At 53.3% G+C, this 24,357-nt stretch overlaps 1 protein-coding gene and 1 long non-coding RNA gene across 5 annotated transcripts in view; one reads left to right on the top strand and one right to left on the bottom strand.

The window, feature by feature from the left end:
• Nucleotides 1–3,933: 3,933 nt before the first annotated feature.
• LOC117195934 (uncharacterized) lies at nucleotides 3,934–9,545 on the bottom strand. 4 transcript variants are annotated; one of them, XR_007478630.1, is made up of 5 exons: nucleotides 9,436–9,496; nucleotides 8,321–8,464; nucleotides 8,099–8,209; nucleotides 6,378–6,511; nucleotides 3,934–4,075 (listed from the first exon to the last, which is right to left on the bottom strand). It is a non-coding gene; the product is annotated as an uncharacterized LOC117195934 (long non-coding RNA). The 4 variants fall into 4 exon arrangements; XR_007478631.1 differs by lacking the exon at nucleotides 8,321–8,464 and having other exon boundaries at nucleotides 9,436–9,545; XR_007478632.1 differs by lacking the exons at nucleotides 8,099–8,209; nucleotides 8,321–8,464; nucleotides 9,436–9,496 and adding an exon at nucleotides 7,096–7,236.
• An 11,978-nt stretch (nucleotides 9,546–21,523) lies between these two features.
• Nucleotides 21,524–24,357, top strand: part of PPFIA1 (PTPRF interacting protein alpha 1) — a 100,528-nt gene continuing 97,694 nt past the window's right edge. Inside the window, exon 1 of the mRNA XM_049713026.1 lies at nucleotides 21,524–22,282. The gene's annotated coding sequence lies outside the window, so the exon portion shown is untranslated. The remainder of the gene's footprint in view (nucleotides 22,283–24,357) is intronic.

The following is a 24,357-nucleotide window of genomic DNA, read 5'->3' as shown; positions in this document are numbered from 1 at the left end:
GCGCTGCCAGGCATTGAGGTGAGACCGAGCAAGCAGGCAGCCTGCCCTCAGAAAGCGCAGGATTTCCCCACTTTTGTGACACAAAAGGAAAAGGCACAATAAAGGTGTATAGAGTGACTTCCCTGGTGGTCCAGTGGTTAAGACTTCACCTTCCGATGCAGGGGGTGGGTAGGAGAGCTAAGACCCCACGTGCCTCGCAGCCAAAAAACCAAAACAAGCAATATTGTAACAAATTCAATAAAGACTTTAAAAATGGTCCACATCAAAAATAAAAAAAAAAAAAAGGTGTATAGAAAAAGCACAAATGCTATACGGGCCCTAAAAGTGGAAAGGTACACAGCAAATTTTGGAGAACAATTCTCTGAATGATAGTTTTTCTGTATGCTATCCAAATTTTCCCCGTTTCTGTAACAGTTTCAGTTGTCCGCCAAATACCAGTCCCAGGTGTAACGTGAACCGTCATGGGGGGTGTCCTGGAGAGCAGGGCGCCGCGTGGGCTCTCGAGCCTGACCTGAGTGTGAACCGGGGGCTTTGTCCCTTGGGGCTCCACCTCCCTGAAAAGGGGCCATTAGATAAATAGGAAGTGCTTGGGCAAGTCTGTGGCACTATTTTTACCTTAAAAACAAACACACGTCACCCAGAGCCCCAGAGGTCTGCCAAAGGCTGTTCTGCTCTGTGTGGTCTCAGAACATCGAGCCCGGCCTTTGTGCGGCTTGCGGGATCTTAGCTCCCTGATCAGGGATTGAACCCGTGCCCCCTGCAGTGGACTCGCAGAGTCCTGAGCACTGGACCGCCAGGGAATTCCCGTTCCAGGTCTTCTCATAACCCCTCCTGGGACAGACGTGGTTGACATCTAACCAGAACTGTGACCCCGGGGACAGGTCAGCTACACCCCACGTAGGCAGGGAGCTGCTGCAGTTTTTGGACAAAGATTTCTCACAGCAACTTTCCAAAAACAACCCATCCCTTTTTTTTTTCAGTCACATAAAATTAATTTTTTCTGATAAAGCTGCACACAAGTCATGTGGTTTACTTGGAAGCGAAAGTTAAGAGCCACGTTCTGCTCTCAATCCTTTTTCCCCTGAGAAGAAGGGAAAGAAGGGTCCAAGTGTATGCGCTTCGCGGGAGATTTCCCGGCCGACGAAGGAGGATTTGAACGAGTGTTTCCTTGACAAGGGTCGCTCCCTCTCCCGGCCCACAGGTTTCCCGGCTTCACAGCCTCCCCCTGCCACCTCGCCAGGCCAGCCCTGCTCCTGGGCCCCCGCCCCCTCCAGACTCTTCCGTTGGGGCGGGGGCTGGCAGCTCCCCTCCCCCCTGCTCTCCCCGCCGGCTGGCTTGCCTCCCGTCCGCTCCTCTTCCTCCCAGGCGACCCCACGGCCACCCCCAAAGTGCACTGCAGAGTGGAGGCTGCCGGTCCCACGGTGCGCTCTCCTGGTTTGTGTGGCCTCTAGGGCACCTGTTCTGGCCGCTCCGCTCGGCCTCTTTAACCTGTCCCGGCACCAGACCCCCACCCATGGGAGGACCTTGGCCTCGTCTCTCCCAGGTCCCTGGTGCCTCCCATCTCTCTCTCTCTCTCTCTCTCTCTCTCTCTCTCTCTCTCTCTCTCTCTCTCTCTCTCTCCCCCTCCCTCTCCCTCTCTCCCTCTCTCCCTCTCTCCCTCTCTCCCTCTCTCCCTCTCTCCCTCTCTCCCTCTCTCCCTCCCTCTCTCTCTCTCTCTCTCTCTCTCTCTCTCTCTCTCTCTCTCTCTCTCTCTCTCCTCCTCTCTCTGTCAGATAGCTGGGGGCAACGCTTGCCATGCAAGGGAGCGGATCACAGATTTCTGGGATTCGGACGTGGGCGTCGTGGGGGCAGGTGTTCCGCGGTCCCCTCCCTGGGGCTCGCGCTCCCGTGCGCCACAGCACCGGCTCCTCTGGACGCTACCTCGCAAGCCTCTCTCGTTCCCGCCCCCCAGCGGGGCTCCACCCTTCTCAGGACAGCCCCGCCTCTGCCCCTTCTGCCCCGCCCCATCAGCCGCCAGAAATAGTCATGCTGCAGACTCCTGACTGTATTCCTAGAAACCGCAAGCTCTCTGCATACATTTTTCAGTTTTGTGTTTTTCTTCCCATGATACGTATTCTGAGTCATCTTGCTGACTGCTTTCTAACCTCAGGATTCCTGTGTGCATCGAGTTTTGGAACCAGACAGGCAAGCGTGACGCAGGGTAGCATGTGCTTATTCGAAAACGTCCAGGCACCCTACATTGGCCGGAACAGGCAAAACTCTTTTACAAGGAAAATGTGCAATTGAAACCCGTTTTCGTCAAAGAAGCCCTCAGTTTCTTAAGTCAGTGACTACGTTAATACACTGTGGCAAGAGTCCCACGTGGGTACCAACCACATTAATTGTCACCAGGCAACAGAGGCCGAGTCAGTGCGTGAGCGGTGTTGTAAAAGCTGGAAACCGAAGAACGTGGGCCGTTTGGTCACCCAGGCACCAGGCAGGTCTAAGCTTCCCTTCCCCACACCTGCTTGGTGACAGTCTCGACACAAGCAACGATTTTGTTTCAGCGCGTGTTGTTTCACGGGACAGACCTTCTGTCTGGGGAGACGACAAAGTTCTCGAGAAGGTTGGGATGATGGTTGACAACATTGTGAGTGAAGAGGGTGAACTTTATGTTGTGTATTATTTTACCACAAGTTTTAGAATCATCCTTCACATTAAATTAACCCTTTAATTATATTATTAATCTAAACTGTATTCATTTCGTGGGCTTCCCTCTAATTTGAATTTTATTGGCGTTTTATAAGTTACGAGGGCTATAGGAGCATAAGCGTGTCTCCGGCCTATGTGTGTGTTGAAGTGACATTATTACAGATAAAACCTTGTCCATCCCTGGGAGTCTGAGTCCCCGTTACTCCTTCCAGCGGGGTTTCCAGCTGGAGACACCCGTGTGCAGGGTACCCAGGCCGCCTGGGCAAGTCCTGGGGCTCAGCGTCATGAGGAACAGGAGGGGCGCCGGGCCCTATGCAACTTGCTCCCCAAATGCCCACCTCCTGGGGGGCTGAGGACCGGCTCAGACACCCCGTGTGATGAGGCCTCGCCTGACCCCCGCCACCCGAAGAGGACCCCCCCCCAGCCCTGGTCGTGCCCCACCAGGCGCGGTTTCCTCATCACCGTGGCTTCCAGAGCTGCCCAGCGGCTCTAAGGGCAGAGGCTCACTGTGCCCGCTGAGTAGGTGAGTGAACTGCCACGATAAAAGACCAGGTCCAGGGGCCCCAGGGCAGAGACCAGGCTGCCTCTCCGCCCATCGTGCCCAGCCGTGACCGAGACCCAGGATTTGCCCTTCACGCCGCCTAGTCCCAGCAAGAGGTCCACCACGGACCCTAGGGTGGCTCCCCCACCCCCTGAATCGCCACCGGCCACCCCAAGAGTCCCCTCCCCGGGCAGGGTTGATGCCACGTACACAAGAACACACACCTTCTGGCTCTGGGAGCTCTGAAACGTGTGGTCCGTTCACGCACCCACCCACGCATCCACACCTTCATTCAGTAGGTTCTCAGCCAAGGGCCAGAGGCTCAGGTGGGGCGGTGGGGAGGGGCCCTTCGCCTCCCTCTAGCTGGTGACGGCACAGTGGGGCCCCACCTCCCTTTCTCACCTGGCAGGACCAGCCCTCTCCCAGCTGCTGCAGGCTCCAAGAAGATGAGTGATGGTGAGTGGCTGGGAGTTGCTTCCACATGGTAAAGACCACGATGTCATTACTGTAACTATTCCGGAGTGACGGCACGTGTTTAAAATGACTCGCCTTTACGCCAACTTGACTGGGTATGAAACTCTTCGATCATACGTTCATTCCCTGAGGTCTCTGGAGGCATCAGATGATACCTGGGGAACCTGCCCCAGTGCCTGTCACCGAGGAGCACCTGACCCAGGCCCAGCCACCGATCCTACTGTGAGAAAGGGGAGTCCTCTGTCATCTGGTCCCACTGATGTTGTCTGCAGCCCAGACCATAAACCAAGGACTGTGGAAGTTCAAGTGAACGTAAGTAGACGGACAAGACTAAGAGACCAACTCTTCTTCCTCACACAGTGGGGGCCCCTGTAGAGGCAAAGGAGAACAGAATTAATAAGGTAGATGTAATAGGGACACAGTGAGCAGTGCCGTGAGAGGCACGGCATCCCCTGCAGCCAACTGCCCGGGTTCAAACCCTGGCTCTGTTTAGTGGCTGCGTGGCGCTGGGCAAACGAACCCACCTACAGAATGGATTATTATAGGACCTACCGCGAAGGAATGGGATGCTGGGGGCATTCTGTGACTTGCTTCTAAAGCACAGGGTGGGTACAAGGACGCCTGCAGCCTCTGTTCCGGGTGCTGTGTCGGAACCGTGATGACATTTGTGTAGCAGACAGCAGAGCCAAGAGATGTGTCACTGAGTTGCTGAATTGACTCACTCTGCCTCTGGGCTCCATCACTTGCTAACACTTCTTTTTACAATTCTTTAAGACACTTTGGTTGGATTTTCTGATATTTGATGCACTGAAAGGCATCATAGTGGTCAAAAGGGAATTTAGAACATAAAGATGGTGTTTCAAATCAGTGAGGAAAAAAATTCAATAATTGGGGTTAGGACAACTGGGAAAGATCGTTGCATCCTTACCTTCTTCCTTCTACCAAAATAAATCCCAGATGCCCACGAGATTTGGATTTTTTTTCAATATGAAGCAACCCTGGGAGAATTTCTCATCTTGGAGAGGAAGGAGAGGGCCATAAAATAAATGATCAATTCAACTACATAAAAACTAAAAATGTCTACCTGTCAGAAAATATTATAAACCAGTTTAAAGACATGACCCCTCGTGAAATGGTTGTAGCTGAAGGAAATGAAGTTTAGGGTGAAGAGCCTGCCCAAAGTCACCCACTCAGTCACCTGTCAGCTAGTGTTCGGTGAGCACCTACTGCGTACGGGGTAGACATCGCCAGGACGGGAGCTGCGTCCGGGAGCTACCTTCATGGAGCTTCCAATCCAGTGGGAGAGGCCCGGTGCTCACAGCCTCCTCAGGAGGGCAACACTGGGCTTCCTGTGACACCCACTGGGTCCCCATAGCTGGGCTCTGGGTCCTCATGACTTAGCATCCAGTGTCAGGACCCACGTGGGGGACGAGGCCCCGCTGAGGAAGGGATCGCTGCTTTGCCTCCAGGCACTTACTGCCCACCGGTGTAGCACTCACAACCTGCATTTCCCGTGAGTCAATTTGGGGGTACTCTGCCTTCCCCTGGGGCTTCCAGGGGACGAGGCCAATGCAGAGCCCAGTGAACGTGGTGCTGATTTGTTATTATCCTGGGATAGTAACTGCCTTAGGCGTTGGGGAGGAAGAAAAGGACTTGGGACAAATAAAACATGGTGCTGACGTGGAGACAAACAGAAACAATTATAAGTGGAGAAACTGAAGTCCTGAGAGTTGCAGTGATTTGTCAAGTCACAGGCAGAGATAGGACTAGAACCCAGGCCTCCTGACTCCAAGGCCCATGCAATATCTAGGACATCTAACTGTGTTTCAGAGAAGGGGCCTTCTGAGCTGGGTTTCATAGGATAAATAGGAGTTTGCCAGATGGCGAGCAGTTTAGGCACAGGAAACAGCAAGTGCAAAGGCCAAGAGGCATGAAATTGGAGGGTTTGTTCAGGAGGCAGCAAGTAGATTAGTGGGGCTGGTTCCAGGCAGGCTCAGGAGAGTTACACGGAAAAAAATGTGGTAGCACACGCATATCATCCCTGAGGAAGAAGGTGGCGCTGGTTAAAGCTGTATAGCAGCTTTGGGGTTTTTTAAAGGGCTTTGGGGCTTTGCCTCTTGTTTTAGTCTCACGGAAACCTTGAATTGTATTAAGGGGGGTGTTTTCCCCTTTTGACAGGTAAGGAAATGGGGATGCGGAGGACTTCAGTGATTAGCACAGGGTCTCACAGCAGGAAGGGGAGGAGTGAGGTCTCCAGTCACTCTGCCAGACTAAGAGAGCCAGCCTGCCCTGCAGAACTCTCTAGTCCCCAGACAGGCCCCAAAAGTGGCCCAGCTTGGGGTGGGGGTGGGGGCGAAGCCAGGACCCCCGGGGAAGGCTGTCCCGTCTCACCACAGGCAGCACCAGGGTGGGAGCAGCCCCAAAAGCTAAAATAAGGCTCATGTGCTCCAAAAATACTCTGCTGAAAGCACTGCGGTCCTGGAAATGGGCCCGTCTGCTGGCTTCCCGCCTGGGGAATCAGGGTGGAGCACGAAAGCCACACTTCCGTCCCCACCCCGTTTATTTGGGGAGATCAAGCCCTCGCCACCGCCACCGGAGCTGCCTCGATCCATGCAACGCTTGCTGGAGGGAGTCTGGGCACAGACGCAGGAGAGGTCGGTCACCCACTCACCGTTCACCAGCACGTCCCCGCGGTGGCCTTGCTGTGCCAGGCCCTGCTCCTGGCATCAGGGCACAGCAGGGAGCACGGCCGACCAAGGTGCAGGAAGCCTGGGGCGGGGAGCAGATCAGGGCGGGTTCATCGTGCTGTGAGGACGCAGTGAGAAGATGCAGACAAGGTCATGAGTCCCGCCCGCGTCAGTGCATTGTTCCTTCACTTATTCAGGACCCCCTGTGGGCTTAGCCTTGGTGACCTCGTGGGTTCCTCCCAGCAGCCTCTGAGCTACTGACTTCTGACCTGTCCCCCTTTAACTTCACCACCTTGGCTCCAAACCTTTCCCTTTCTTCTGAAACCCCATCAGGGGCCCCTGACCTCAGCGCCTACCTCCAAAGCAAACAGGCCAGCGGGAGCCTGCAAGCCTTCCTGGCGCTTCTCAGCAGGCAGGTGGCTGCCCTCACTCCACACTTCTGGCCTCCAGCTCCGCGGCCTGGCTCAGACCCTCTCAGCCTCTCTTCTGGAACAAGCACTTGCTTCCTCCCCGACTCTCCTGGGATCTCTCCAGCCGCAGGCCCCTGTCCACACCCGGGCCTGAGAGCCAGCCTGATTCTCAGCTCACACACTCACTTCATGTTCCTGTCTTCACAGTGTGTTTCCCAAATCTCAGTGATCCCAGGGCCAGCTTGGAAATTTTTGCCTTAGCCATGTGCCACCTGTTCTTTTATTTACTTACCTTTTCCTTCGAAGTGACTCTCTTTCCTCACTGAATTTTAAATGAAAAGGGAATAGGATGTCTTCATCACAAAAGGAAAACAATCTGTGGCAGACGTGGCTGGTGTCCCCACTGTCTGTTCACACCTTCTCACTTTACATTAGAGCCCTGACTTTTAGCTGCCCAGATCCAGGCTATATTTCCCAACCCCACTTGTAGCAAGTTATGGCCATTCAACCGAAGTTCTGCACATGAGCAGAAGCGGTGGTTGGAACTTCCTAGAAGTATTTTTAAAAGGAGGAGGATGTGCACTTCAGCATCCCCTTCTTCCATCCTTCTAGCTGGAATGCAAACATGATAGCTGGAGCATGGGCAGCTACATTAGACCATGAGGGAGTATAGCAACAAGATAGAAAGAGGCTGGTTTCCTGATGGTCATGGAACCTCCCTACTGACCTTGGAAGGTTTACCTCAGGACTGCATTTGTATGAGAGAAATAAACTTCTCTTACGGAGGCCACTGTGATTTGGGGATTTCAGACGTTTGCCATAAACCCAATACTGATTGAAACACCATGTCACTTGGAGTAAGCAGAAGGTGACAATGAATGCAGTGAAAAATAATATTCTAAAACTGTGGCTCTGAACCCAAGAGCTGCTCTTTCTGTTTAAAAAAAAAAAAAGACATTAGTCATCATTAGACTGAGACTGAATCTGTTTGTTCAGGACTGATGGGTAATTGAAAATGGAATGTCTTTCTCACCATGTGACTCGGTGCTATTTAGTGCCAGGTCCTTTACTTCACTGCTCCCTAAAATCATCCAGCTGATCACACCCCACAGGCTGAAAGCACAGCACAATAGGATGAAGCCTGCACGGCCGCCTATTGACACCCCTGCTCCTAGCCTGGAACCACCCTGCCATGCCCTCCCCCAGGGCTCCGCCGTAAGCAGCAGCCCAGCTTCCAGCCTCCGCCCAAACGTTCCCCTGGGTCTTCCTTTAGTAGATGTTTCTCAAGCACCCACCGTTTGTGGTTCTGAGCGACCGGTCCAGAGCCAGACAACCACGCCTTGCTCCCTGCTGGGTGGGTGACCTGGGCAAGTTATGTAGCTTCTCCCCACCTCAGTCCTGCTCATCTGTGAAATGGGCATAAAGGGTTACATCCATCAGTACATATCATGTGCTTGGAAAAGAGCCCAGAACCCACAAAGCCTGCCCACCCCCCACAAATTAGCTGCTGTTGTTACATGTCAAGCGAGGGGGCTACAGCGGCGAGCCAGGCAGGTGAGGATTCTGCTCTCCTGGGGAGGCAGGGTAACCTTCTAGAGGCTCGGAAGACACAGCTTCAGCCCTGCCAGCAGCATGACACCCTCTGCGTTGAGCACGTCCCGCTGTGATGGGGGTTGGATGGTGATGGACCGTTAGGGGCCTGTCTTCCTCACTAGACGGGGGCCCGTGACAATAGGGAACTCAACTGACATTTGACTTCTGAGCACCTAGCCTAGCGGGAGCCTACACACAGCAGGTGTTTCAGGAAACGGTATCAACAGAGGAATGAGTGTGTGAGATACAAGATGGGCAAAGACAGCGAGGCTGAGGGCAAGGTGGCTCAGGTGCTCCTTCCAGCCCAGGTCTCCACCCCCAGCCCAGCACCGTTCCTTCTGCAGCCGCAGCAAAAGGCTTTGAGTGGCTTTCTTCCTGGTACAGGTGACCTCACTGACACATGTGTGCATATGTGCAGGTGGAGAAAATGTTAGCTGTGTAGAGCTCAGGCCTTGAAGTCATCAAACTAGGTTTGAATTCAAACTCTCCTGTGCATTTGCTGTGTGGCCCTGGGCAAGTTTACCCGAGCTCTCTGAGCCTCATCTTCCTCACTGAGAAACTGGCTTTGATGCCGTGATCTATTCCTGTGTAACAAACGACCCCAACACTTAGCAGCTTAAACTACCAGTTATGTCCTGTCTGCCAGGGTTCCTGTGGGTCAGACCTCAGGAGGGCTCAGTGGACTGGTTCTGGTTCCAGGCCTCCAGTTTGGGCTTCCTCCCAATATGGCGGCATGAGGGTGGCTGAATCGCCTACGAGTGGCTCGGGGCTCATGGCCAGCGTGAATCCGCAGCCCATGCAGGTTCAAGGGCAGGGGAATTAGACCCCCCTCCTTGGTGGGACAGTGGGAAGGTTCTAGAAGAGCCTGTGGGACAGGAGATGTTGTTGCAACCCTCTTTTGGAAAATACAGTTGCCACAGATGATAACACTCATGCTGGCCTCAGGGGGGCCCAGGAGGGTTTCTAGGTGGAAAACACCTGAAACAGCGTAGGTGCCTAAAAAGTAACCTCTGTGATGATTGATTGGCTCCCTTCCTACCCTTCCTTGGTCAGCTTACATCCTGTTCAAAATCCACAGGCGTCAACTCCCATGAGACAGCTGGAAGAAGTAAGGATCTGTTAGTTCACTTGGAGTGGCCCTACGCCCGGCGGAAGGAGTTCCAGGGCACTTAGCCCAGGCCAGGTGAGCTTCAGCGACACCACATGGGAGCTGGGCATTCACAAGGGGCATTTCCGTTACACCGGGTGAGCACGTGGTGGCCACACTGCCCCACCTGGAGGGCTCAGCCTCCACCATCGGTGTGACAGCCTCTCCGTAAACCGTCCCTTCCAGGTCCTGGAGAGCCTTGTGGCTTGATTTCATCTCCCCTCTGACACAGCAGCACTGAATTAAGAATTTCTGCTGAAGGGAAACTGTCAACGGTAGGGGCCAGAGTATGTCCTTATTGGACGGCCTTCCGGGATCCATCTTGGCAGCCCTCTTTGTTGCCAGACTCAGGTTCGGCTAATCCAACACTGAGAGACAAGTGCTGGGTAGAAGGAAAGACAGCTTTACTGAGGAAGCTGGCAATCCTGGGGAGAAGGTGGACTCATGTCCCAAAGAACCAGCTCCTCCCTCCCCAGGTTTTGCTCAGAGATTTTATAGGGAAAAGAGGAAGGGGCTACGTGCTGGGAAGGGGTTGTGGGGTGTGTATCAGCTCGTGCACGCTCTTCTGATTGGCTGGTGGTGAGCTAACCAAGAGTCAGTGTCATCAGCCTTCTGGTTCCAGCCAGTCAGGGTCTCCACGCTGGTGGTCAGCACGCAGGTAACTTCTTCCACCTGCTGGGGTTTCAGTCTCTGCAAAACAGCTCAAAGGATGTGGCTCAGAATATGATCTCTAGCCCTTGAGGAGGAAGTAAAGGTCCTTGACTCTGTCTAATGGCTAAACTATTATTATTTTGTCTTGCTTGACTATTTTCCTTTGTTTCTGCATATTCTCATTTCCCTGATTAAATTAAATTTATTCTTTGGAACTCAGAAAAGGCCTCAGAGGCTAAAGTTTTTCTACAGACGAGAGGCAGGTGGAGGACAGGGGTGCTGTCTGTTCCGGGGAGACCCCATAGGGCCCTCCTGCTCAGTGACAGCCTGACCCCTGATCACAGAGAGCATGAAAGGCCACAGAGGCAGTGGACCCTGGCCTGGGGTATCTTCCATGATCCACCCTCTACTGGGTTGAATAGTGTTCCGAAAAAATTCACGTCCACCTGCGACCTCCAAATGGGACCTTATTTGGAAATAGGGTCTTTGCAGATGTAGCTAGGTTAGGACAAGGTCATATTGCAGTAGGGTGGACCCCAAGTCCAATGACTTGTATCCTTCTAAGAAGAGGAAATTTGGACAGAGAGACACATGGGGAGAACACTGTGTGAGGACAGAGGCAGAGGTTGGAGGGATGCAGCTACAAGCCCAGGAATGCCAGGGATTTTCCACAACCTCTAGAAGCTAGAGAGGGGCGTGGGACAGATTCTCCCCCAGAACCTCCAGAAGGAACCAGCCCTGCCAGCACTTTAATTTTAGGACGTCTCACCTCCAGATTGTGTGAGAATATGTTTCTGTTGCTTTAAGACACTCAGTTTGTGGGGTCATTTGTTACAGCAGCTGCAGGTCACACACATACACACCACCACCACTCCTAGCTACACCCACCCTAGCATCCCCCCTAGTTCTGCCCACACCCCCCTTGTTCAGGCGGCCCATTCAGCTCCTCTCTCTGACTTACCAACCATGGCAGAAAAAAGAAAAGATTTTACTCTTTAAAAAGTGCATGTAGGGGCTTCCCTGGTGGCACAGTGGTTGAGAGTCTGCCTGCCGATGCAGGGGACACGGGTTCGTGCCCCGGTCCGGGAAGATCCCACGTGCCGCGGAGCGGCTGGGCCCGTGAGCCATGGCCGCTGAGCCTGCGCGTCCGGAGCCTGTGCTCTGCAACGGGAGAAGCCGCAACAGTGAGAGGCCCGCGTACTGCAAAAAAAAAAAAAAAAAAAAAAAAGGTGCATGTAAGACTTCCCTGGAGGTCCAGTGGTTAAGATTCCGTGCTCCCAATGCAGGGGGCATGGGTTTGATCCCTGGTTGGGGAACTAAGATCCCACATGCCACACAGAGGAATGGATAAAGAAGATGTGGTACATATAGACAATGGACTATTACTCATCCATAAAAAAGAATGAAATAATGTCATTTGCAGCAACATGGGTGGACCTAGAGATTATCATAGTAAGTGAAGTAAGTCAGACTGAGACAAAATACCATATGATATCACTTATACATGGAATCTATAATATGACACAAATGAACTTATCTACACAAATCTACAAAACAGAAACAGACTTACAGACATAGAGAACAGACTTGTGGTTGCCAAGGGGGAGGAGGAGTGGGGGAAGGAAGGATTGGGAGTTTGGGACTAGCAGATGCAAACTGTTTTATATAAAACGGATGAAAAACAAGGTCCTACTGTATAGCATGGGGAACTGTATTCTATATCCTGTGATAAACCATAATGGAAAAGAATATGAAAAAGAATGTATATATATATGTATAACTGAACCACTTTGCTGTACAGCAGAAATTAACACAACATTGTAAATCAACTCTACCACAATAAAATAAATGTTTAAAATAATTTAATTTAAAAAAATTAAACGCTCATTTAAGACCAGGTATTTCACAGGTGTGACTTCTCCCCCCACTTTGTAATCTGCGCAGGTCCCAGCTGCATTTGCTCTGTGTCACATCAGGGAGAAAGGATCAGGAGGAAGCCTCTCTCCTTGAGTGGGTGGTGGAGGGAGAGGTGGGCAAGACCTCTGGGCCCCTCTCTCTCTCCCACCCACCCCACCGCACCCCCGGCCATCAGGACAGGGTGGGCCTTGACTCCCCCGGACACTAACTACAGTCCTGTCACCCCGAACTGTAAAATCCTCCCATGGTCCCCTGCCGGCTCGACCTTTAGCATCGGAATCAGCGGTTCCGCACCTCATGCCCACACGTTTTTAATTGTGATAAAATACACGTAACATGGAATTTCCCATCTCAGCCATGTTACACGCACAGTTCAGTGGCATTAAGTAGATTCACGTTGCTGCGAACCATCTCCACCATCCGTCTCCAGAACTTTCCATCTTCCCAGACTGAAGCTCTGTCCCCATGAAACACTCGCTCCCCTCCCCTCCCCCAGCCCCGGGCCCCACCACCCGCCTGTCTGTCTCTGTGGATCTGGCTTGTTTCTCTCAGTACCATGTCCTCCTGGTTCATCCATATGGTAGCCTGTGTCAGAATTCCAGTGCCACCTTTTTATAACAAGCAACCCGTAAAGCCCTTCTCACTCTCCGGAAATGCAGTGTCTAGAACAATCTAGCACCTTGCCCCTGTCCCCACCAAATGCCCAGTAGAACCCACAATCACCATAACAAGCAACCTGCCACCCTGCATTTCCCAGACACTCCCTAGGGACAGTCCCCCCACAACCACCCTGAACACTGCTGTCCCAGATGACGCTGGCCCCTGGGGAGCCCAGGGCTCCTTGTTCCTCATCCCCTCCCCAAGTCTCGAGCCCCTGACACCCCTATGAAGTTTCCTCCTTGCAGATTTCATACCCGTAAGCAAATCACACAGGCAAAAGGCTGCCGAGGGCGGAACCGGTGCACACTCCGCCTCTGCGCAGGCTCAGCCGGCAGCGCCCCACAGCTATACCACCATCCTCGGCCATCACCCTCATTTCAAAGAGGTGGAGATTGAGGCCCAGGGAAGAGGAGAGACTGGGACTAACGCTCACTGCGTGCCTCCCAGGTGCCACGTGCAGTGTGTCCTTGCTGCTCTCAGCATCCCTGAGAGAGACATCATCCCATTTCACAGAAGGGAAGACCGAGGCTCAGAGAGGCAGGGAACTTTGTTCTGGATCACGTCACAAAGCTGTTTGGTGGCAAAGCCAGAACCAGGAGCTAGGACTCCTAATTCTAAGTCAATACACCCTCCCACCTCCGTGAGGAAGGACAGAGGGGCTCAGACACCCCTCGCCTCTCCCACAGTGGCCGCGGGATCCCTGTGAGCCTCCAAAACCAGGCTGTGCACCCTGACCCTGTGAGTCAGCGCTCAGAGGGAGCAGCCGCCCTGGTGCCACCCGGTCTCTGCCAGGCACTGCCATGGCCCCATGGGCAGGGTGGCATGTGTCTTCCCTGGGCCAGGAGGTGATTAATGACCTCGCAGGGAGGATGAGCAGGTAGGACCAGGCGCAGGCATCCCAGCTGAGGCGAGTTTCTCTGTCTGGCTGGTTTCTCTGCAGCTGTTTTCACTTCGCTCCGGAAAATCAGCTTTCCTGCCTTGCCCCAGCCTCCTGCCACCCCTACTCCAAAAACACCACCTTTGCCCTTGTCCTCTGCCTGGTTCTGCCACGGCTTCCAGCGCTGTGCCTGCTCCCGAGCCTGGCATTCAAGGCCTTGTGCCAACTCCAGCTTCATCCCGTTTCCTGACACAAGCCTTCTCCTCTGGCCAAATTCCTCCCGTCCCCAAAACGTGCCCCAGCTTTCCTGCCTCTGAGCCTTTGTCTGTGATTCCCCCCATGTCCGCCCTCCTCACTCCATTTCTCCTCCTAGGCTGAGAGGGCAGGTTTGGAGGTAGAGGAACCTGATTATAATCCTGACTTTGCCTTCGTATCAAGCTGTGAGACATCGGGCAAATTCCCGTGCCTCTGTGAGCTTCAGTTTCTTCAGGTGTAAAATGTCATTCAATTCAATGCATATTGATTGAAATCCTGCTGTGTCCACAGCAGTCTGGGAACTCAGCAGCTTGGAAATCTTCTTTTTCACTGTCTATCCTTTTGTACCTTTTCAATGCTGTGTTATATGCAAGTGTTCACTAATTAATTTTTTTTAATTTTTTAAAGATTTTTTGATAATTTTTTATAGTTTTTCTTAATTGAAGTATAGTTGATTTACAATGTGTGTTAGTTTCAGGTGTACCGCGAGTGATTCCGTTATATATACATACACGTGTGTGTGTGTATAGGAATATATGTATATTCTTTTTCAAGTTCTTTTCCCATATAGGTTATTACAAAATATTGAGTAGAGTTCCCTGTGCTGTACAGTATATCTACTTTATATATTATTGTTTATCTATTTTATATAGTGTGTCTATGTGCCTCCCAATAAAATTTTTATTAAAATAATAATTCCTAATGAAATAAGACTTAGAAAAGGGAAAGATATCTCACTCCAAAGGCTGCCACGAGGATGAAGGGAGATTTTACGTAAAGTACCCGGTCTAGTGTCCAGCAAAGAAGTGCTCACCAAATCACAGCTTCATCAAAATGCTGCCCTCTCAGCTCCTCTAATATGACTTCTTCAGTTAAACCTGATCCCCACCTCCTCCAGGGTCTCGTGACACCTTTGCTTGTCCTATTTCATCCATCCATCCATCCACCCATCCAGCCCCAATACAGCCATCCACTCATCAATTATTTATTGCATACCTACAATGTGCCAGGGCCTCTGCCAGGAGGGCAGGAGATAATGACAAAACAGTCCCAGTCCTTCCCCTCATGGGGACAACTGTCAGGCGGGGGAGAGACACCACCAGAAAATATTTACAGCATTCGAGCTTTGCTAGATTATGTACAGAGTAAGTGCGCGCCATGGAGCACACAGAGGTGGCGCATGACTTGCAGAAAGGCAGCATCTAAGTCGAGACCTGAAGGTGGCACAGGCCGGTAAAGACAGGAGGCGTGTTCCCTGCAAAGGGTGGGAGGTAAGGTCAGTGCCGAGAACACGATGGAGCGTTGAGCTTGAAGTTGAGAGAAACACAGGCCTGGAGAGGTGACAAGGGACCTCGTAGTCACATGAGGAATTTGAACTTTGTCCCAAGAGCAGGCTTGGAGGGTGTCAAGCAAGGAAGGGCATGATAAGGGTCTGGGTCGGGAGCCCTGAGTCTGGCGGCACTGTGGACAGTGGGCTGGAGGGATGGGAGGCAGGGGTGAGCAGAAGTGGTGGTGCAAGGGATGGGAGGCAGGGGTGAGCACAAGGGAGCCCGCTGGAAAGCTGAAGCAGAGATGCCTGGGGCAGGAGAAGGTGATGGGGGCTGAGCAGGGCACGGGCAGCGGGGTCGAGAGAACAGGATGAGATCAGAAGATTGCCCCCAACTCTTTATCATGAAGCTCTTCATCCTGCAGGAAAGTTGGAAGAACAGTTGGCGACCACGGTCTCCACTTTGATTCAACAGTTATTACCGTGTTCCTCTTTTGCCTTCGCTCAGTAGATAGATAGCGAGACAGGTAGATTTCCTTTTTCTGAACCACTTGAAATTGCAGTCATGACAATGCTTTGTCCCAGGGCCCTTCAGCTGCATCTCCCCGAGTAAGGTCATTTTCCTCCTTAACCACAAGACCAGTATCACACTGGAAGTTCAACAGGATGGCATCTGGTGTCCAGTCCGAGTTCAGATTTCCCCAGGTATTCCAGGAATGTCTTTCTGAGTTGGGTTTTGTTTGTTTTGAAATCCAGGGACCCGTCAAGTTTCCAGGATTGCATTTGGTTACATCTCTTTGGCTTTTAAGGAAGATTCGGGAGGTGGAATGTGCAGGGCTTGGTGAGTCATCGTATGTCGGGGTAGAGGGCAGGGACGAGTCCGGGGGACGGCTGGGGCTCTGGCTTGGGCAGCACGGATGCGGTTCCCCAGACGAGGAGTTCCGGAATAGGAACAGATGTCGAGAGAGGAGCGTCTGGTAGGCAGGTGGAAATGCAGGGGTGACATTCAGGGTCATGGTGGGAGACAGACTGGAGGCTGCATGGGAGTCCTGGAGCTGCCATAACAAGTGACCACAAACTGGGTGCTTTAAAACAACAGAAATTTATTCGCTCGTGGTTCAGGAGGCCAGAAATCTGAAATCACGGGATCAGCATGGCCGTGCTCCCTCCATAGACTCAGGGAAGGATCCTTCCTTGGTCTTCCAGCCTCTGGTGGTTTCCGGCGATCCTTGGTGTACCTTGCGTTACAGCTGCATCCCTCCGACCTCTGCCCCCTTCTGGTACTTGACCTTCTCCCCTTTGTGTCTTCACACGGTCCTCTTGCAAGGATGTCGTCTCTGGATGTAGGGTCCACCCTATTCGAGTGTGACCCCATCTTAACTAACTGCATCTGCAAAGACCCTATTTCCAAATAAGCTCACATGCTGACGTTCCAGGTAAACGTGAATTTTAGGGGGGACACGATTCAACCCACTACAGGGACCATATAACTGTCTAGATGGTCATTGAAACCTCAGGAAAGGATGTGATTCCCCGGGGAGTACAGATGGAGAGGAGGGCTCGGGATGGAGCCTTATGGGATCCCCATGTTTAAGGGGGTCGCCGTAGGGTGAGGAGCCCTAAAAAGCGACCAGGGGGTTTGGCCACAGCTGGGAGGGGGAGGAGGGTGTGGGGTGAACAGGGCAGAGTGCCGTGGGTACCAAGTAAGAGATGCGCTGAGCCGGGGCTCTGGATTCCAGGAAGAGAGCAGTTTCCGGGGACTGCTTGGGGAAAACCCAGACCGCACGGGATTTTGGTTTTAACTTTCGCACACTGGCCTTGGAGCAATCTTTGAGGCCAGTGGAGTAGTCAGTGGCTCTTTTGATGTATTGCTTCTCTGATGCTGTCAGTGCTTCCTGTAGGACCGGAAGCCCCTCCAAATTAGGGACCCACACCTGCTCTTGTTCACCGTGACACTCATAGCCCCCAGGACAGTGCCAGCATGTAACAGGCATTCGGAGTACCTGTTAAGTGAGCCGGTGACTGGGGCCAGCCTCCTGGCTACCGCTGGGCCTTTGATCTGGCCGAGGTCCCCAGTGTCGGAGAAGGGGCACCCCGATGCTGTTCACCCCAATACTCACCACCTTCACGCTCCCCACGCAGGACGAGGCAACACGTGGAGCCACTGAGAGGGAAACCCGTCCCTTCCCCTACCCCCGACTCCCTGAGTGTGGAAGGAATGAGGGAGACTACATCGTAATAATAATAATCACAGCGGACCTGCACGGGCGGGCTGGGAATCCAGACCTCCGTGTGGCTGCCACGGTCCTTGTGTCTGCCCAGCAAGCGTCCCCCAGGCCCGGTGCATTGGCCCCGCCGGTCAGCCTGCCCTTCCTTCTCCACCGCCTGCCCCAGACGGCCTTAGCTCAGCCCAAAGCCCAGAGGAGCCACTCCTGGCTCCGCCTGGCTCGCCACGCCGCACCAGTGAGGTTTGCTGCTCTGGATGGGTTTGGTCTCTTCAGTTTTTACTCTGAGTCCTTAATCTCTTTCTCACAAGAGACTGTAACTTGTCATCCCCAGGCAGGTTGCCGCTTGGCCAGTGGGTGGGAACCTGCGGCTCTGCCCCCACACCCCTCTGGAGCCCCAGCTGGCACAGCTGCAGCGGGAGGAGCCTGCAGGCGTGGGAAAGGGGCAGAGCCACCCCCACCCTGCCCCCGCTCCTCCTGGCGGCCGGCTGGGGGCCCGCCTCACTGTCCCAGGGGGCCCCAGGAAAGGGGGTGGGAGGGAGGAAGCCCCCTCTCCCTCTTTTTTTTTCCATATATAAGTGCATCTTTGGGGGCTGTCATCTGGGAATTCAATTTTATTTATTTATTTATCTATTTTTAATTTTTTTGGCCACGCTGTGCGGAATGCGGGATCTTAGTTCCCCAACCGGGGATGGAACCCGTGCCCCCTGAATTGGGAGCACGGAATCTTAACCACCGGACTACCAGGCAAGTCCCCCACCTCTCCCTTTTGAGGAATTTCCCTTCCCTCAGGCAGAGCAAATCTGAGTACCCCCCATCTTTGGGAAGAGGGGGTGAAGTGTCCAGTAGACGCCCCAGCCTCAGTGAACACCCTCCTCCCAGCCTTTGCGCTGCTGGTGCCTCTGCATGGACCTTCTTCCCCCACTCTCCTCACATGACTAACTCTTACTTGTCCTTTCTGTACTGCCTTTGATGTTGCTTCTTCCAGGAAGACTGCCCTGCTTTTCCTGGGCCAGAGGTGGTGCCTTCCCCCAGGCTCCCAGACCCCACCACCTCCTTTCCCCTGCACTCTGTCTACACCCACGGGGGATTTGGGTTCCTCGAGGGCCGAGGCCATGTCCTCTTGCCCTCCCTGTGTCCTCGGCACCTGGGCCCACGGAACCTCATAGACTTGCTGTAGCTGGGATGGGAGTTGGCCTGGTTACCTCTCTCTCCCTCCTCTCCCAGGACCAAGCTCATCGCCTCACTGACTGAGGCTCCCGGCTTCCCCCTTCCCCACTGGGACCACAGCCAGGAGCTGCACGAAGAGCTGTGTGAGGGACGGGGCAGGAGAGGCAAGCAGGGTGAGAGGGGCTCCTTGGCGGGGTGACCTCCTGGAAGAGGTGACTCTATGGCACGACAACTCAGAGACTGGGAGACGTCAGCTGTGTGAGAGGTCAGGTCAGAGAGTTCTGGGAAAAGAGGAACAGCCAGTGCAAATGCCCTGGGGCAGGAACCAGCCTGGCAGGTTTGAGAGCCACTAAGGCAGCCAGTGTGACTGCTGCTGGGTGAGTTGTGGATTTCATTCCAAGTGTGTCAGAAACCAGGGAGGAACACGATCTGACTCAGCCTGGGCTGCTGCGGGTGGGCTTTCCTGAGCCAGGGTGGCCTGCTGGGTTGAGGCTGAGGGACAGGGCTCGAGGGGGATTCACGGCGGTCCCCACTCCTGCCCCCATCCTGCAGACGCTGGCCAGTACTTGGAGGTATTCCTGGAAGGCACTGCAAGGAGGAAAGCACCCATGTGGGGAGCAGAAGCACAGCTCAGCTTCCGGCTCCCAGAGGTAATATTAATCTTACACAGAGAGAAATAGGTCAGGGGCGAGAGAACCTGTTTTTCTGCCACCCACAGGGATGGAGACTGGGGCGCAAAGAGCACTGAGTGGGATCTCAGTTCTCCGACCAGGGATGGAACCCGTGCCCCCTGCAGTGGAAGCACGGAGTCTTAACCACTGGACCGCCAGGGAATTCCCCAGCACACAAGCCTTTAAACAAGGACAGCATGTCTTTTGTCTTAAACCCCATCTGGGTTTAAGATATTTGCACAAAGGTCTAAGTTAAATGTAAACAGGTGTTAAATTATTTGACAAAAAGGACCCGTCTTTTCCTCTCTTATTGGAAAGACCCTGCACTGCCATAGGGACCAGCTGTGTGACTGGAGCTGGGGTCCCACCCTGGCCCCTGGGGCATCCAATAAGGTGTGCCCACCTGAGCCAAGCACTCCGGTCTCCCCACCACCACTTACCCCCAAGTGAGCATCCTGAACCGCAGGCTGGAATGTGCAGAAAATGAACTCAGCACCTGACTCCGAATCCTTCGCCCTCTGAAAAAACGTCTATTATGAAATAGTTCATTTATACAAAAGAACAGAGGTGAAAATAATGAGATAACATGGACGCCCACGTACCACCGACCACTTAAGAAATAAAACAAGCCAGGACCAATCACGCCTTCTAGTGCACCTCATGCCCGGCTCCCCTGCACCCCACCCCACAGGTAACCAAGACCCTGGATTTCACTTTTATCTTCCCCTCTTCCTGGGTTCCTCCTGCCTCGTGCCAGCTGCTCTGTGGTCTTAGAGCGCACGTAGGACGTTGGTAGGGAATGTTTAATGTATTTGTTTCCTGTAGTAAACTGGACTGCTTATGACAACAGAAATGTATTCTCTCCCATCCTGGGGGCCCTAGACTTCTTTTTTCTTTTAATTTCTTTTTTAATTTTTGGCTGCGTTGGGCCTTTGTTGCTGAGCGTGGGCTTTCTCTAGTTGTGGCGAGCGGGGGCCACTCTTCGTTGCTGTATGCGGGCTTCTCCTTGCGGTGGCTTCTCTTGTTGCGGAGCACGGGCTCTAGGTGCGCAGGCTTCAGTAGTTGTGGCACGCGGGCTCTAGAGCGCAGGCTTAGTAGTCGTGGCACGCGGGCTCTAGAGCGCAGGCTCAGTAGTTGTGGCGCACGGGCTTAGCTGCTCCGTGGCATGTGGGATCTTCCCAGACCAGGGCACGAACCCACGTCCCCTGCATCGGCAGGCAGACTCTCAACCACTGCGCCACCAGGGAAGTCCCGGCCCTAGACTTTTTGATCAAGCACCTCCAACACCAGAAATCCAAAACGAAGACCAGAAATGAGGCCAGAAATCCGAAATGAAGGTGTGGGCAGGGTTGGCTCCTTCTCGAGGCTCAGAGGGAGAATCTGCCCCATGCCGCTCCTCTAGCTCCCTGGGGTGGCCAAAACCCCTTGGCGCTCCTAGGCCTACAGCCGCATCCCTCCAATCTCTGCCCCCGTCTTTACACGCCTTCTCCCCTGTGTGTCTGCGTCCTCTCCTCTTTCTATAAGGACACAGTCATTCTATGTGGGGCCCACCCTAAATTCAGGATGGTCTCATCTTGACATCCTTAATTTGATTACATCTGCAAAGACCCTTATTCTAAGTAAGATTGCATTCACAGGGACCAGGACAGATCTACCCACCCACCGTTACATAGAGGAAGGTGCTCGATATTTACTTAGCGATGGAGGTGTTGATGCAAAAGTCTAGGGTACCCCGTAGAGTGGGAATGTTTCTGGCATGGGCTCTCCTTTCAGGGTGGGACCACATCTTACGCCTTGAGGTCCCCCAGCTGCTCAATGGGATGGAGGAGATGGGGTCCGGTCGGGGCTGCTGGAGGCTCACTCAGGAGCCCTCTCAGGCTTATTAAGATGGGCCAAGCACAGAGGCGCAGCCAGGTCTCCCCGCCCGCACCTGGCGGCCACAGCACCGCCATCTTGCCCACCACCCTCCCCCATCAGACTAGGTTAGAGCAGCGCTGCCACTGCTGTCAGCCCTCCTTGCTCCCATCCTTTCCAGCGGGGCATGTCTCACCATGTGATTGAAGAAATGCTGGGGTAATTACTTCTTTAAGGCTTATCTCCTCCCCAGGATCCTGCCTGTCCGGTTCCTTCCGCCCCTGTAGGCCCTCGAGAGATCACTGTGCCCTGAATGAATGAGGTCAGGTGTGAGTGATCCGAACCCTTCCCGCCCTGGTCCGAGGGAGCCTGCAGGGTGGGCTGCGTCGCAGTGAGGCACCCGACCCGTCCAGGGGGAAGGAACTGCTCCACGTGGGCTCCCTGGGACCCTTCCGGGGACAGCAGCTGTTCCACAGGTGATGACTGCCCACCTGCTCGGTGCTGGAGATCAAGGTAGAGAGACAGGCAGAGGGGCAGAGTGCTGCCAGCCCCCACCTCCCGACCGAGAGCAGACCCTGCCCTGGGCCCTCCCCCATGCCTCCTCCATCCTCCCTGTGCAAAGCCTCTGCCTACAACTCCCACGCTGGGAAGCCCAGGAAAGAGATCCCACGTGTTCCCATCCTGCCCGGTGTGAAAGCCCAGACCAGCCAGCGCTGTGAATTACCGCGGACGGACAGGCCCTGGGATGGGCACTTCCCAGAACTCCGGCTGTGAGCCTGCCCGGCTTTTCTTTGGCGCTCAGCTCTTAGAAATCCCTTGGGGCAGCACCTCCCAGCACAGCGTGGGCGGATTTGTGTTCCAGTTGTCCGGCTTCTTCCGGGAATTGGCAAACTCCTTTTCACAGCCCTGCCCCTCACACCCTGCCTGGAGCCTTCATGGGTGTTCACATACTCTGCTGCTGCCTGGGTCAAGGAAGGCATTACTCAGGTCTAAATATTTTGATCCAAAAAAAAAAATCCCCACACCCACTGCCCAAGAAATGGGCCTCGTTTCCCTTTCTTCGTCCTGAACCGCAGCCAGCAGGTCCTGAGGACGCTGGACCGGAGAAGACGGTGACCGTGCGCCCCGTCAGTCCCTGCCAAGCTGGGAGCCACCCCTGCCAACAGCACCTTCTCATCCGGGCCAGGAGAAGGTACGGCCAGGGGGTTGCCTGGGCAGCAGGCAGCGGAGGAGCTGAGGCAGGGTCGGTGAGGAGGGTGGGGTGGGGCAGGGGCACCGTGGGGTTGCAGCAGGCGGTCAAGGCTCCATTTGTGGGAAGTAAGTTTGCCTCATATGTGGGGATGCTTTTCCTTTCACATTGGATCTGACTCACCTGCTAAAACCTGCTATTTTGACCTAAACTTACATGCTATCTAGAGAAGCGGCCTGTAATGAACATCAGATGTGTGAAAATCTATACAGCACAAGAAAATCACAGGTGCCTCCCTAAACATGGTATAAACACACAGGATGATGGGAATTCCCTGGTGGTCCAGCGGTTAGGACTCGGTGCTTCCACTGCTGGGACCTCAGGTTCGACCCCTGGTCGGGGAACTAAGATCCCAGAAGCCACGCAGCGCAGCCAAAAAAACCCCCAAAACAACAACAGCAACAACAAAAACCACACACACACAATTAGACAACGTCAGAAGCCAGGTTGAAGAAATCTTCCAGAAGCTACACGTAAAGGCAAATTGTCATTAACCATTTACAGACTCACCAATGTGGGGTAAAGAAACGACTGTAGGTATTCTTCAGGCATAGTAGTAAAAAATATCATTAAAAAATGGGGATTTGAGAACCGCCCCCAGCTCGGGTATTACCAGATTCCTTTTTAAAACAAGTTTCTCAATGGGGTAAAATGTATGCTGCAGTCCTTGAGTCCACCCTGGCCGTTCCAGCTTGGACTAGTCAATGGTCAGACCTTGTAAATGGAAATGTGATAGGCAGGAAGTTAACACTGAAGGTGGGAGGAGATTACTGGTGTATCTACCTCATAACCAAGGACGCTGCTGAGGCAGGCTGTCACGGGCAGATCTGTGTTCCCCAAATTCATGTGTCGGAGTCGTGACCCCCAGCATTTCAGAATGTGACTGTATTTGGAGTTGGGGTCTTTCAAGAAGTGATTAAAGAAAAATGAGGTCACTAGGGCGCATCCCAATCCCATAGGACTGATGTCCTTATGAGAAGAGGAGAAAAGGACACAGACACACACAGAGGGACGACCCCGTGAGGACACAGGGAGAAGATGGCCGTCTACAGGCCGAGGAGAGAGGCCTCAGGAGGACCCAGCCCTGCCCACACCTGGATCTGGGATGCCAGCCTCCAGGACTGGAGACAATAAATGTCTGCTGTTTAAGCCCCCCAGGCTGTGGAACTTTGTTACAGCAGCTCTAGCAAACTAAAACACATGCCAATCTCAAAGAAAAAGTTTTTCAGCTTTTTTTTTTTTGTTTTTTGGGGTTTTTTTGCATGAAATGCTAAGCCTTTGATTCCAAATTAACTTGGTGTTAGCAGTGAAGATGGACAACCAGACCCTCCAAGGCAAAGAGCACATAAGAGCTCTGAGCTTGACACACGGACTCATCCGTTAATCGACGCTGAGTTCATGTCTGTCCACCTCTCTCTGGCTTCTCCCTGGGGAAACTCATTTCCCGTCCTGCATAACGGTAACGGTGGGGAGCAGAAAGGGCAGAGAGGAGCTCTCAGCCACAGGGCAACCTCAACGCTACTTCTCGATGTAGGGGATCCAACTGCTGCGAGCCCGTCTCCAGAGCCATTCATGGCTGCAACACGTATGACTTTCAAACCAGATGCAGTTTTTGTTTGCTTGTCTGTTTCGACGCTGGACACAGCTCTGCTGTCCTGATTTACTGTCTGATTTCAAGTGGCTCGACATGATCACGTCTGTTGAATAAATGAATGAAATGGATAAAAATGGCCACGCCCCACAGTTGTCATGTCATCTGTCAAAGTTAAAGTGATTTTAAGGAAGTGTCAGGAAGAAGGAAAAGGCTTTGCCGGCTGCAGTGAGATCATTCATTCATTCAAGGAAAGAGCTCAAACAACACGCTCGTTTCTTGTTCTGACTCCCAGGGCCCTGGGCATGGGTGCTGGGTGGCACAGCCTCTCGGTGTGACCCTCCTTCCTCAGTAAGTCAGCAATCATGATTTCCAAATTCCCAACAGACAGTCATCTTTGAGACTTGGGAATGAGGTATCAGAATTC

Source organism: Orcinus orca, chromosome 8, assembly GCF_937001465.1.
Source record: "Orcinus orca chromosome 8, mOrcOrc1.1, whole genome shotgun sequence".
Taxonomy (NCBI): Eukaryota; Metazoa; Chordata; class Mammalia; order Artiodactyla; family Delphinidae; genus Orcinus; species Orcinus orca.
Note: the sequence above shows the minus strand (reverse complement) of the source record. Positions and strands in the feature narration are given on the sequence as shown.